General features: G+C 49.4%; 1 protein-coding gene across 1 annotated transcript in view; it reads left to right on the top strand.

Annotated features, from left to right (window-relative positions):
• Window positions 1-41: 41 nt before the first annotated feature.
• The window catches only part of ATP6AP2 (ATPase H+ transporting accessory protein 2), a 132,204-nt gene continuing 119,294 nt past the window's right edge, over window positions 42-12,951 (top strand). The window contains exons 1-2 of the mRNA XM_060002523.1: window positions 42-151; window positions 2,754-2,834. The gene's annotated coding sequence lies outside the window, so the exon portion shown is untranslated. The remainder of the gene's footprint in view (window positions 152-2,753; window positions 2,835-12,951) is intronic.

Here is a 12,951-nt window from a genome sequence, read left to right as displayed (position 1 = left end):
AGCGGCAGCGAGGGAAGACGTTTCTGACACAAAAGCCCAGGGGAATCCGCGGAGGAGCTGGGCTGTCATTACTTATTAACAATGGGCCTGATCCCCAGCCGGGCAGGCCCGGGGAAATAGCCTGTGGGGAGGCCGGCCTCCCCGCCAAGAGGTGAATTAACACTTTCAGGGCAGGCGTGAGCTGTTCGGGGGGAGGGGGTCAATTGTCACATTTTTGCATGTAAGAGGGGCCATCCTTTACGTACGAGGGGCGCGCTCGTCCTCATCTTCCCCTCCCCCTCTCGGTGTCCTCATTCTTCTCTTCCGTTCTCTTGCCCCCTCTGGTTTTAAGCCGGCAAACCCACAGGATGTGGGAGACTGCGCTCCTAGGGAAAAGGAAGATTTGAGCGTGCACGCAGCCAGAAACCTGGGGTTGACGTCCTGAGAGAGGGCCCGCGGAGGCCGGGAGAGGCAGCTGGAGCTGGCAGCTCCTGGTTGCAGACCAGGAAAGGTCAGCAAACTAGCTGGTCGTTAAAGCTGGTTATTGCCTATTTTCTCCCCCCGAGGGGTCCTGGGCTCCGGTGCCAGCACGCTCTGTCCCGGCTCCGCGATCTCAGGCGGGCAGAGCCACCCACCCGTGGTGTTGCAGGTCGGGTTTCCTGGGGAAGCAGATGCTGAGACGGAGATTAGCATGCGGGACATTTTGTTAGCATTCTAGGATCAGCACCTGGAGAAGGGAGGGGCTGGAAGCCGAAGCCAGCAAAGGAGGAAACTGAACTCCAACGGTAGCCCGACGGAAGCCTCGGCTGACCCCACAGGGAGCTCCGGAGCTGGGGTGACCCTTCGGAGTGGTTCGGAACTGGGCTGGAGGGGTGAGCCTCCGGAGGCTGGCGTGGGCTGCTCCAGAAGCCGGCATGGCCCTGGGCAGGGCGGTTTCTTCAGCCTTGGGGAAGGGCTGACAGCTGAAGTCAGGCTGCAGGCAGCCCTCCAGCAGCCGAGGGTGTAAGTCCTTCCTTCCGGAAGGGGGAACACAGCCGCTACCATCACCCTGCCTCCCCCGGAGGACGGCTGAACTGAGGCTTCGCCAAATCGCAACGGGGGCATTCCTCAGGGTTCCTGCCTCCGCACAGAGGCCAGCCTGGCCTCCTTTCCTGCTGCATCTCCTCCCACCTCTCCTCCCATGCCTCTTTTCTTCCCTCTTCTCTGCAGGGACTATTCCAGAGGTTTTCAAAATTTTAAAGGCCGTCCAATCCGGTGGGCCAGCGGAACTGCCCTAATTGAGGCCGAAGGTCAGGGAGCCCCTCCCTCCCTCTGGCCACCGTTGTCTTGCTATAAAACACTTTGTAATCTGTAAAAAGCTGGCTGGCTGAACCCAGAGCATTTTTTTCCTTTCTAATTGGGCGGTTCCAAACTTCACCACAGGGGGTGCTAAATTGTCACGGGCTCTTTTATCTGTGTCAACGGGAGCAGGAAACGTACAGTTGTTATGTGTCTGTAATGTAAATTCCGTGTCCGGATGTATGTATCTGTTCGGTTTCATCTACTTTAGGAGAAGGTAGTCGGCCTAATTGGGGACACGCATTTAGGAATAGTCGGCCATCTTATCACGAGTCCTCGCTCCACAGCCCCCCAAGACCTGAGCTTCAATCAGCACCAGAGCTCTTGTTCATTAGTATAAAGGGCCTTAGAAACGAGTTCCCACTGGCGGAAGCAGTTCGAGGCGGGTGGATTGGTCAGGAATAGGAGCGGTACTTCAGCTCTTGCAGGTGCAGACCGGGAAAATCTGGTGTGCTCCGTGGTTGGTTCTCGTAGGAACGGCACCGTGGGCTTGATTCCTAAGTGGTCCTGCGTGCATCTAGCGGCTGATTTGGTGGACTGTGCGCGCCTGGAGTCGGACTAGAAGGTTAGAGAATCCCGCTGCAAGACTTCCCTTGCATTTGCCTCAGGCAGACTTTCCTGAGAGGCGGCTGCTGGAGCTTTTAAAGGATGGAGGGCTGGAACGTCACGGAATTTACAGAACCAGTTATGTGGCTGCTTTGCGTAGCTTGTTCAGAACTTGGCCTGAAGACTTCCTTTCACAATATCCTGGTGGCACGGTATGGAGAGAGGCCCTGCTCCCTCGCCCACCTCGAAAAAGGTACAGAGACTTACCAAAAAGAACCTAATGGGGTTTTTTGCAAGACCAAACTGGCTTAGGTCAATTAGCGCCAGCCTAAAACTCCACCCCAGATACTCTATAAAACCTTAATCAGCTGTGAATTCCCACCTTCTCACATCAATAACCACTGTACCTCCATATTTTCTCACGGTATGTATAATAGGGGTCTAATCCTTGCGTCCTCTGTCATAAGTTGTAAGGACTATATATATTGTGTTCTTAAACCCTGCCAAAAGAGGTTGGATTCACAAATTGGAGACTTATGTCTTGGGGTTGGGGGGAGGTTAAAAAAAAAAATCAGTGCTCAGAAGTGTCCGCAGCAGGGAGGCCCCTGGTGTTCCTTATCAGCAGAAGCGTTTATTAAGGGCCGGTGTGCACCGGGACCACGAACTGCACTGCCGCGCGTCTCCACGTTTCTAGCTCAGATGAAGCTTGACTAGGAGCAGTGTCCATCCACACATGGGTCCTGCACACAGATAATCAGTGCACAACTCAGGTGAGGAGATCAGATTAGATCATTAGATCTGACGGCTCGGAATGCTGGTTGCCTGCTGAGGAAGGGGACCAGGGCTGTGATTTACGTTCTCAACTTGGGTTAAATCTTCTCTCCCTACAGCCTGGTCCTGAGGGGTGGAGAGTCAAAGTCACCAGGAAACAGAGGGTTCTCAGCCAGCGCTATTGTGCTCGCCTGTATCAGGTAAGCCCCAATGCTCAAGACCTTAGAGCACAACTGGTTCTGAGTGTCTTTCCGTCCCTTTCGTGGACAAAGCGTTTTCACTGTCAATATCTGGTTGGACCTTTACAGCTGCTGAAAATGTGAGGGTTGCAGAGCAGACAGCTGCATCTCCTTGAGCTCATCAGTAGCTACCTCCCTTGTTGCTTGCTGATGGAAGTCCAGATTTTTCCTGATATTGGATGGCAATGTGTTCATGGAAGGCAATCTTCACCCCAGATGATTCATAATTAATTACCCTAAGCCAATCATGGTACAAACATTACTTCTTTTTTTTCTTTTTTAAGAAAATTCTAGTTGATTTACAATGTTGTATTAGTTTCAGGTGTCCAGCACAGTGCTTCAGTTATACATATATATCTATTCTTCTTCAGATTCTTTTCCATTATATGTTATTACAGGCTATTAAATATAGTCCCCTGTGCTATACAGTAGGCCCTTGTTGTTTATCTATTGTATATATAGTAGTGTGTATATATCAGTCCTAAGCTCCTAATTTATCCCTTCCCCCCCTTCCCCTTTGGCAACCATAAATTTGTTTTCTATGTCTATGGGTCTACTTCTGTTCTGTAAATAAGTTCATTTGTGTCATTTTTTTTAGATTCCACATATAAGTGATATAATGATATTTGTCGTTCTCTGTCTGGTTTACTTAGTATGATAATCTCTAGGTCCATCTGTGTTCCTGCAAATGGCATTATTTCGTTCTTTTTTATGGCTGAGTAATATTCCATTGTGTATATACGCCACATCTTCTTTATCCATTCACGTGTCGATGGGCACTTAAGTTGCTTCCGTGTCTCGGCTATTGTAAATAGTGCTGCTATGCATATTGAGGTGCATGTATCTTTTCGAATTAGCATTTTCGTCTTTCCCGGATATATGCTCAGGAGTGGGACTGCTGGATCATATATGGTAACTCTAGTTTTTTTGCAAACATTACTTCGTGATGATATAGTTTAGGGATGTCCCTGTCCGGGCCAATAGAGCTCAACAGGGATCCTGGTGCGGGGGTTTCTCAGAAGTATTTTTCTCCTCGAAGAAAGAGAAATGCTTATGGAGATTGCTGCCACCATCACCCATCCACGTTCTACAGCTTTCAAATGCTGTTGTAAGGATATGAGATATTGGAGCAGCAGCAGCCATTTTGTGACTGTGAGGGGATGATGGAACAGAAAGGTAGAAAGAGCCTGGCTCCTTGATGACCTCTTTGGCCGTCAAACCCAAGACCACCTGCCTCTGAGCTTCCTGTCATATGCAAGATTAATATACCCTTATTGTTTAAAATGCTTTTTATTGGCTACACTGCTGAGAGCATCCTAAGGGGTACAATCCCCATTTAATAGTTTAAAAAGTGAGGCGAGATTAGGTCATAGAGTTAATTAGTGGCAGAGAGGGGCCTAGAATCCAAGGGTTCCAGTTTCATCCAGGGTACTCTTCTCTACCTCTGAACTCTACAGAGTCTTAGGGAACCCCGGGGTCCTCCTCAAGGCCAAGGGTGCCGATGATTAGGCTCTGTGCCCCTGTCTCTCTTCCTACACTCAAATCAGAGCAGCATGGCTTTTATCTGATTTATCTTATTGGCCTCTCACTAACATTCTGTTTGAAACAAAAGACTATGAGGCTTAAACTTATTTCAAAACCACTGTCCCACCCCTTACCGTTTACAACAGCGGCCAGCTCTTTATACCACCAGAGTGGAAAATGTAAAGAAAGTGTCTTTTCTAAGAGGAAATGTGGGGAAGGGGGGATATCTTGGTTCCCAGGTTTAAGCCCAGAGATCCTAGCAAACCGCTCACTCACATGCTTACACATACAAGCCACAGACACACACACAAATGCACTTCTGAAGCACGTGCATGCAGACGCACTATTCACTTGATTTTTCATCCTCTTAGGCGCTCTGGAGTCGTAAGGCAGAATGAGACGCAGTGAGGCTAGCACAGGTGCTGGGGTTTACGGAAGCCCCCGGAAGGCCAAGCGTGAGCAGAGAGCTCCTGCCTTGGTTCTGGAAACTGCAGCAGGCGAGGCCACACTTGTCATCTGGTCTTGTCCTTGGCTGTTCCAGACTCCAGGGCCACCTCCATTCTCGAGACCCAGCTTGTCTTGACTTCTACCACTTGCTCTCAAGGTGCCCAGAATTGGATCTGGGCACTTCGATCTGATCGGGTGGGCTCCGCGCCACACCACATGGGCCCACCAGCCCCGCTCGGGCTGGACAGAGTTCTCAGGCAGGATGCTTCATATTTTTCTGGGGTGCCGATTCCTGATCCAATCAGTGGTAACAGAGTTAAATGACACAAAACACAGGTAGCAGCTTATGCAAAAGGAACCTGGCTCTCCTTAAAATGGGGTTATGAGCATTGCAAGTGCCTGACATTTTCTCAGCACCAGTGTAGCCTCCCGAGAACAACTGGGAACTGCCTTCCTCCCCTCTCTCAACTCCTCTATGTGCCCCCTCCTTCCCTTCCCTTCCTTCGTTCCTTCACTCAGGAAACATTTCTTCATTGCCTACTGTTCCCTTTATCTATTGCTGTGTAATAGACAGTCCCCAAACTTAGTGGCTTCCAAAGAAAACCATTTTATATCTCACAACTCAGAATTCAGGCAGGGCTCGGCTGGGCAGTTCTTTTTTTTTTTTTAATAAATAAATTTATTTATTGGCTGCATTGGGTCTTCGTTGCTGCGTGCGGGCTTTCTCTAGTTGCGGCGAGCGGGGGCTACTCTTCCTTGTGGTGCGCGGGCTTCTCGTTGCGGTGGCTTCTCTTGCTGCGGAGCACGGGCTCTAGGCACGTGGGCTGCAGTAGTTGTGGCACACGGGCTCAGTCGTTGTGGCTCGCGGGCTCTAGAGCGCAGGCTCAGTAGTTGTGGCGCACAGGCTTAGTTGCTCCACGGTATGTGGGATCTTCCCGGACCAGGGCTCGGACCCGTGTCCCCTGCATTGGCAGGTGGATTCTTAACCACTGCGCCACCAGGGAAGTCCCTGGGCAATTCTTTTGCTCCTCCTGGCATCGCTGTGATCACTCAGTGGTATTCGCTGGCTGCTTGGCTGGTCAGGAAGGTCAAGGTGGACCATGACGAGTGCCTGGGCAGGAAAGGCTAGAACGTTTGGGTCACTGGGCTGCACTCCTTCTTTATGCCACTCCGGACCCCTCCAGTAGGTGAGTGTGACTCTGTACGTGGTGACTGTAAGCGTGAGCGCTGCAAGAGACAGGAATTGGAAGCTGCCAATCTCTTGAGGGCTGGGCACCAAAATGGGCACAGCATCCCTTCTGCCGTACTCTATTCGTCAAAGAAGTCACAAAGGGGCTTCCCTGGTGGTGCAGTGGTTGAGAGTCCGCCTGCCGATGCAGGGGACGTGGGTTCGTGCCCCGGTCCGGGAAGATCCCACATACCGTGGAGCGGCTGGGCCCGCATACCACCAAAAAAAAAAAAAAAGAAGTCACAAAGGCCACCCAGATTGAAAGGGGGTGGGACGAGAGCCTAGTCTCTGTCCTATCTATGGGAGGAGTGTGAAAGCATGGGTGGCCAGCTTGAAGCTGTCACCTCTCCTATCTGCTGGGAATCGTGAGAGATGCTGTTAAGTAAAAGAGCGAATAACACGAGTACTGCTATTTCGTTCCCTTTTTCCTTCCTCTGGGTTAAGTCCAGATCTGGGGGTAGACGTTCCCATTTCCCCAAGTTACTAGAGAAATTCTGCTTGACATTGTAGTGGGGGTGAGCGCAGCAGGGAGATGAGAGACAGAATCTGGGCAGCGCAGGGCTACTCTTAGGAGGTCACGTGGGCTGGGGGGTGAGATCCAGGAGAGAAGACACTGCAGCTGAGATGACCGTGACGAGGAAGGGCGTGCGGGGGTAGGGTGGCAAAGAGGAAGGCGCTGTGGCGATCCTCGGGAAAGGAGGACCTTGACGTCTGAATCTGAGTTCCTTCTAAAAGCAGAGCCTGAAAATGAAGACTTGGGTGCAGGGAGTTCCTTTGGGAAGTGACCCCCAGAAAGCATGGTGAAGGGGAGGGGAAGGAAACGAGTGAAGGGTGAGCTGAGGGGCAGGTGGGCTTCTGGGGCTCAATCGTGCTGGAGCCCCCGGGAGACTCTGCAGGAGCCGCTCCAGAGCTGTCAACTGAAGAGCAGCAAAGCTGTGGTATTTATACACCAAATTCCTTCTGTCGTTGATCAAGGGTTGATCCTAGCGTCTTAAGCTTCCAGTACTTTTGCCCCACTCTGCACTGGTGACCATGCCAGGATAGTCACTGTGTCCGGGAGCTGCCTGTTGGTGACCTCCAGGGTGGCTGTGAAGGTCTGCCGAAATGGCTTATGATGAGAATTTCTAGTCCCTTTGCGTGGGACATGGACAGGGCCTCTGCCTCACACGCCTCCAGGGGGCGCCCGTCACATTGTCTCTCATGTGAAGTGTGCCCCCCTGGATGTGCCCCCCTCCTCCACCTTCCCACGAATTCATCATTACAACCCACAAGGCCCACGAATGCTTTGGGAGCCAGCAGGTTCTCTCTGAGGTACGTAACGAATGCCAAGTCCTAAGTCAAGGTCGGCTCTGGGCCAAAACAAAGACGCTGATGGGGACAAGTGGTGCATGCGGTTACCCTGGACTGGTCTCCGTGCAGCACAGAGTCCAGGAAGAAGGGGAAAGAAGCACCTTCATAAACACCAGGCCAACCTCTGGGACCCCTTTTCGTGTTTTCCAGTGCTTAAGAAACACATGGAGTACTTAATCCACTGAGGGCAGACCAAGTTAGCAGGTTCGTTCACCCTTTGTGGAGAAAGCGACTTGACCCCTCTGAGTTTGTCTCCCCATCTAGAGTCATCTCTGAGGCCTCTTAGTACCCTGGCAGGCTGTGATCTGTGATTCTGCGGGGAAGGAGTGAGACGATGCGTCTCAGTGAACACTGGGAAGTTAAAAGTACTGTACAAGCTGAAAGCTTTTATGCGACTGTAACTGTTACGGCAACACAGAGCGCTCTGTGGAAACAGCCTCCACCTCGGTTTATGTCCTCCTGTAGGAGCCCTGACCCCACGCTCCATCACCCTGCCTCCCAGACTCCTAGCAGGATCTCTGTGTCCTTGGTTACTCCATGAAACCTATGCTGAAAGACTCTGCCTTTCTAGTGGTCTCTTCTTGACAGGGGAAGAGGGCACCCCAGACCCCTAGTTCATCCATATGCCCTAGGATGCCTCGGGCCACACCACAAGGGACCCATTCACCAGTTCATGCCCATTACTGCATTCTGCGTGGACTCTGATGGGTGTGTTGAGACAGGCAGGCCTTTTTGTTCCAACTGCCCTCGGTTAGGGGGCCTTTTCCAAGGTCCTGATTCTAAAATTATCTCTAGACTGCCTCCTTAGGATGCTCTTGGCTGCAGGTGACAGAAACCCCCAAGACAGGAAGAGCTCCAAGATGATACTTCAAGGCTCCTCTCCTCTCTAATCCTCTCAGCTCTGCCTTTCTGGGTATGTGTGTTCAGTTTCAGCCTCCAACTGGTCCCAAAAAGGCTGCTGAAGTTCCGGGCATCACATGCAGGTCCACAATCTCTAATAGTAAAGAACAGGCCCTTCCAGCCAGAAATGATATTCAAAATATTCAGCAACCAGTACAGCAGGGTATGGACCAGTGAGAAGAAACTCTGGCTATACTGGCATGGGCCTGCTGAATGTCGGTGTTTCCAAGGTTGCTTCTGTAAGAAGAAGGAGGGCCCCCACCAGAATTAGCTCATAGCTCATTGGCCGGCAGTGGATCACATGACCCCACCAGTTTCTGGGGTTTAGAATGGTAAAGATTTTGCCATGAATTGGGGATGGAATCCCCTTTCTTTTCTTTTCTTTCTTTTTTTTTTTTTTTTTGGCGGTATGCGGGCCTCTCACTGTTGTGGCCTCTCCCGTTGCGGAGCACAGGCTCCAGACGCGCAGGCTCAGTGGCCATGGCTCACGGGCCCAGCCGCTCCGCGGCATGTGGGATCTTCCCGGACCGGGGCACGAACCCGTGTCCCCTGCATCGGCAGGCGGACTCTCAACCACTGCGCCACCAGGGAAGCCCGGAATCTCCTTTCTTGAAGGTGGACATGTGAATTAGATTCAAGTTCCTTTAGCAGGTTGGAGGCTGGGGGAACCCATCAATCTCACTTGCATCCCAGGCTCACACCTCCCCACCATCACCCCTCTGAAATCAGACTCCTTATGCCGGCCTCAGATCCACTGTTAAATCGACTTGAATATCTTGTGTGTGTGTTTTAACAAACTTTTTATTTTGAAAACACTGCAAACCTACAGATTTGAAATTGCAAGAATAGGGCCACAAACTCCCATATACACTTCACCCAGATTCACCCATTATTGACATTTTACCATATTTACTCTTTCTCTCTCTCCACACACACGCGCACACACACACACACACACACTCAGTTGTTGTTACTTTGGTGGAATAATTTAGTCAGTGGCAGACATCTTTTTTTTTTTTTTTTTTGCTTTTTTTAAAAACCTTTTTATTTTATATTGGAGTATAGTTGATTAACAATGTTGTGACAGTTTCAGGTGTACAGCAAAGTGATTCAGTTACACATATACATGTATCTTTTTTTTGTTGTTTGGCTGTGCTTGGTTTTTGTTGCGGCATGCAGGCTTCTCTTTAGTTGTGGCGCACAGGCTCAAGAGCACGTGGGCTCAGTAGTTGTGGCACGCAGGCTTAGTTTCCCTGCGGCATGTGGGATCTTAGTTCCCTGACCAGGGATCGAACCTGTGTCCCCTGCATTGGAAGATGGATTCTTAACCACTGCACCACCAGGGCAGTCCCCCATGTATCTATACTTTTTCAAATTCTTTTCCCATTTAGGTTGTTACATAACGTTGAGCAGAGTTCCCTATGCTATACAGTAGGTCCTTGTTGGTTATCCATTTAAAATATAGCAGTGTGGGGCTTCCCTGGTGGCACAGTGGTTAAGAATCCACCTGCCAATGCAGGGTACACGAGTTCAAGTCCTGGTCTGGGGAGATCCCACATGCCGCGGAGCAACTAAGCTCGTGCGCCACAACTACTGAGCCTGCGCCCTAGAGCCTGCGTGCCACAACTACTGATCCCGTGCGCCTAGAGCCCGTGCTCCACAACAAGAGAAGACGCCGCAATGGAAAGCCCGCGCACGGCAACGAAGAGTAGCCCTCGCTCGCCACAACTAGAGAAAGCCCGCTGCAGCAACGAAGACCCAATGCAGCCATAAATCAATCAATCAATCTAAAAAAAAAAAAAAATATATATATATATATATATATAGCAGTGTGTACATGTCAATCCCAAACTCCCTATCTTCACTGCTAAATCTTAAGTGTGGTTCTCCAAAGAACAAAGACATTTGCTTACATAATCACAGTACAATGATCACATTCAGGAAATTGAACATTAATGCAATACTATTATCTAACACAGAGCAGATATTCACATTTCACCAGTTGTCCTGAAATTGTGCCCTTTAGTGATTGCTCTGCTCCAGGGTTTTATCCAGGATCACGTATTATTTCTGGCCACCTGGTCACTTCACTCCCGTTCAGCCTGGACCAGCTCCTCAGCCTGACCTTTGTTGTTCCTGATACTGACAGTTTTGAAAAGTACAGCCCCTTTTTGCAAAATGTCACTCAGTTTGGGTTTGTTTGATGTTTTCTTATGGTTAGATTCAACTGAGCATCTTGGTTTTGCCCCTTTGCTGCTTTCTGCAACTGAAAAGTGCTTTAAGCTTTTATGAAAGTTATCTTTATGATGTCTGCAAAGTATAAATATTATTCGGTTCAGTTAGGCCCATTTCATGGATGGACAGACTGAACACTTCTAAATGAGTCAATTTGGGAGAGCCTAGGATAAGGTTAATCGAAGAGGGCTTGTGACCAACCAGCAATTTCTGCTCAACTGTCTGCCTTTCTACCTCTCCCTTGCTCACACCCCGTCTCCCCTTCTCCTTGGGCTTAATTGATAGGTGAATTAATGAATGTTTGGCCAGGCGGCGGGGGCGGGCCAGGAGGCTGTTTAGAGCCTGCAGAGCTTGCTTTTTAGGTAAGGTGGGGATGAGTCTACCAGCAGCCTTCCAGTGACAAGGGCGTGATGAATTTCCCCCCATTCTTTTGATATCAGTGCTTTTGTTAGTTTGCATTTTATTCAGTGCCTTTTCTCTCGGCAACTCAAGGCCTTTTGCAGAGTCTTACGTAACGAAAAAGAATTCTGCAAGGTAGGCAGACCAGGCAAGGCCACAATACGTAAACCACATTCCTTATACACACATGCAGCCGCCTTGCTGGGGCCCATCTGTGTTGGGGCAGCGACATTTGACATTTGTGGCACTTAGAGACCATAAGGGAGCAAAGACATAGGCAGAGGGGGATGCGGTTGCCTTTGCTAAGCTCCAAGGAGGCCCCTCTCCCTGTGCTTGGGTGACTGGCTCTTAAATAAGAAAAGGGGGGACTTTAAGAGAGAGGTAAGGGAGGGAGGAATGATCAAAAGGAAGGAGTCAGTACATACAGGAAAAGGTGCTCAACAACCTTGGTCATCGGGAAATGTAAATTCAAACCACTCTGAGATCATAGTGTACCCATCAGAATGACTAATACGTCAAAACTAATACTAAGTACCGGTAAGGATGGGTAGCGACTGGAACTTCACAGGCTGCTGATTGGCTAGAACTTGGCACAGCCATTATGGAAAACTGAACGGTAACCACTAAACTGAACAGATTCTCACCCTATGACCCAGCAGTTTCCCTCCTGGGGAAATACCCACAGATGAGTACATACGTTCACTAAAAGACCTGCAAAATAACGTTCATCACACTATTCCATTAGCCCCGAACTAGGGACTCCCCAAATGTTCATCAGAAGTACAAAGGATAAATAAAGTGTGGTGCGTTTATGTTGTGGGATATTATGCAACAATGAAAAAAGACAACGTACTTCTTTGTATAATGTATAGACACTCTCATGTACAGAATGTGGAGTGAAAGAAGACAGACAATAAAGACCGAATTCTGCATAATTTTATCTACATAAAGTTTAAAACCAGGCTAAAGTAATCTGTGGGGGCAGAAATGAGAAGAGTGGTTACCTACTGACTGGGAGGCATGAAGGGGCCATCTGGGGTGCTGGTAATGGTCTGTATCTTGACCTTGGTGCTGAAGAACACATAAGCTTACTTTGTAAGAATTCATTGAGCTGTACACTGATGACGTGATACTTCAAAAAAGTTTTATAATAAGGCAGGGGGGAGGAAGAGTTAGGGAAACACAGACGTGTCTCTGTTGGCGAGCAGGTTGGATTCCACTAACTGTCCTTGAATCCGTTTGTTCCTTTGTCCAAAGGGACCACCACTCACTCCACCTGTTCATGGCAGCAGAGGTAGTATACCTTTTTATTTCCTGGCACTTAGCCTTCCATCAAAGTTTGTGGGCCAAAATTTCATAAGCAGAGAAGCTTCTATTTAGAGCAAGGCTAAGGGCATTAGCGATTTATGACTTCATTCATTGATTCATTCATTCAGCCATCAAAGACACGATGAGTTATGTGATTCTGGAAGCCTTTGGCTAGAACTATTCATTTCTAGATGTCCTCTCATCAGCAACAGGACATTTCAACCCATCTGGGGAAAAAGTCAGAGGTGGGATGGGGACTTTAAAAACTGCCTTCTATCCCATGTTCCCTAGATTTCTGAATTGGGAGGCTAATTCCTGCCAGAGTGGAAGATGACAAGGTAGTGACAGCTTTGAAAGAGGGTGTACTAGTTTCCCAGGGCCCCCATAACAAAGTACTGCAAACTGGGTGGTGTCAACAACAGAAATGTCTTGTCCCATCGTTCTGGGGGCTAGAAGTCCAAGATCAAGGTGTGGGCAGGGCTGGTTCCTTCTGAGGGTGTGAGGGAGAATCTGTCGCAGGCCTCTCCCCTAGCTTCTAGTGGTTTACTGGCAATCTTTGGCGTTCCTTGGTGTGTGTCTGTCTCCAAATTTCCCCTTTTTATAAGGACACCAGTCATACTGGACTAGGGCCCACTCTAATGACCTCATTTTAACGTGATTACCTCTGCAAACCTTATATCCTAATAA

Source organism: Delphinus delphis, chromosome X (genome assembly GCF_949987515.2).
Source record: "Delphinus delphis chromosome X, mDelDel1.2, whole genome shotgun sequence".
Taxonomy (NCBI): domain Eukaryota; kingdom Metazoa; phylum Chordata; class Mammalia; order Artiodactyla; family Delphinidae; genus Delphinus; species Delphinus delphis.
Note: the sequence above shows the minus strand (reverse complement) of the source record. Positions and strands in the feature narration are given on the sequence as shown.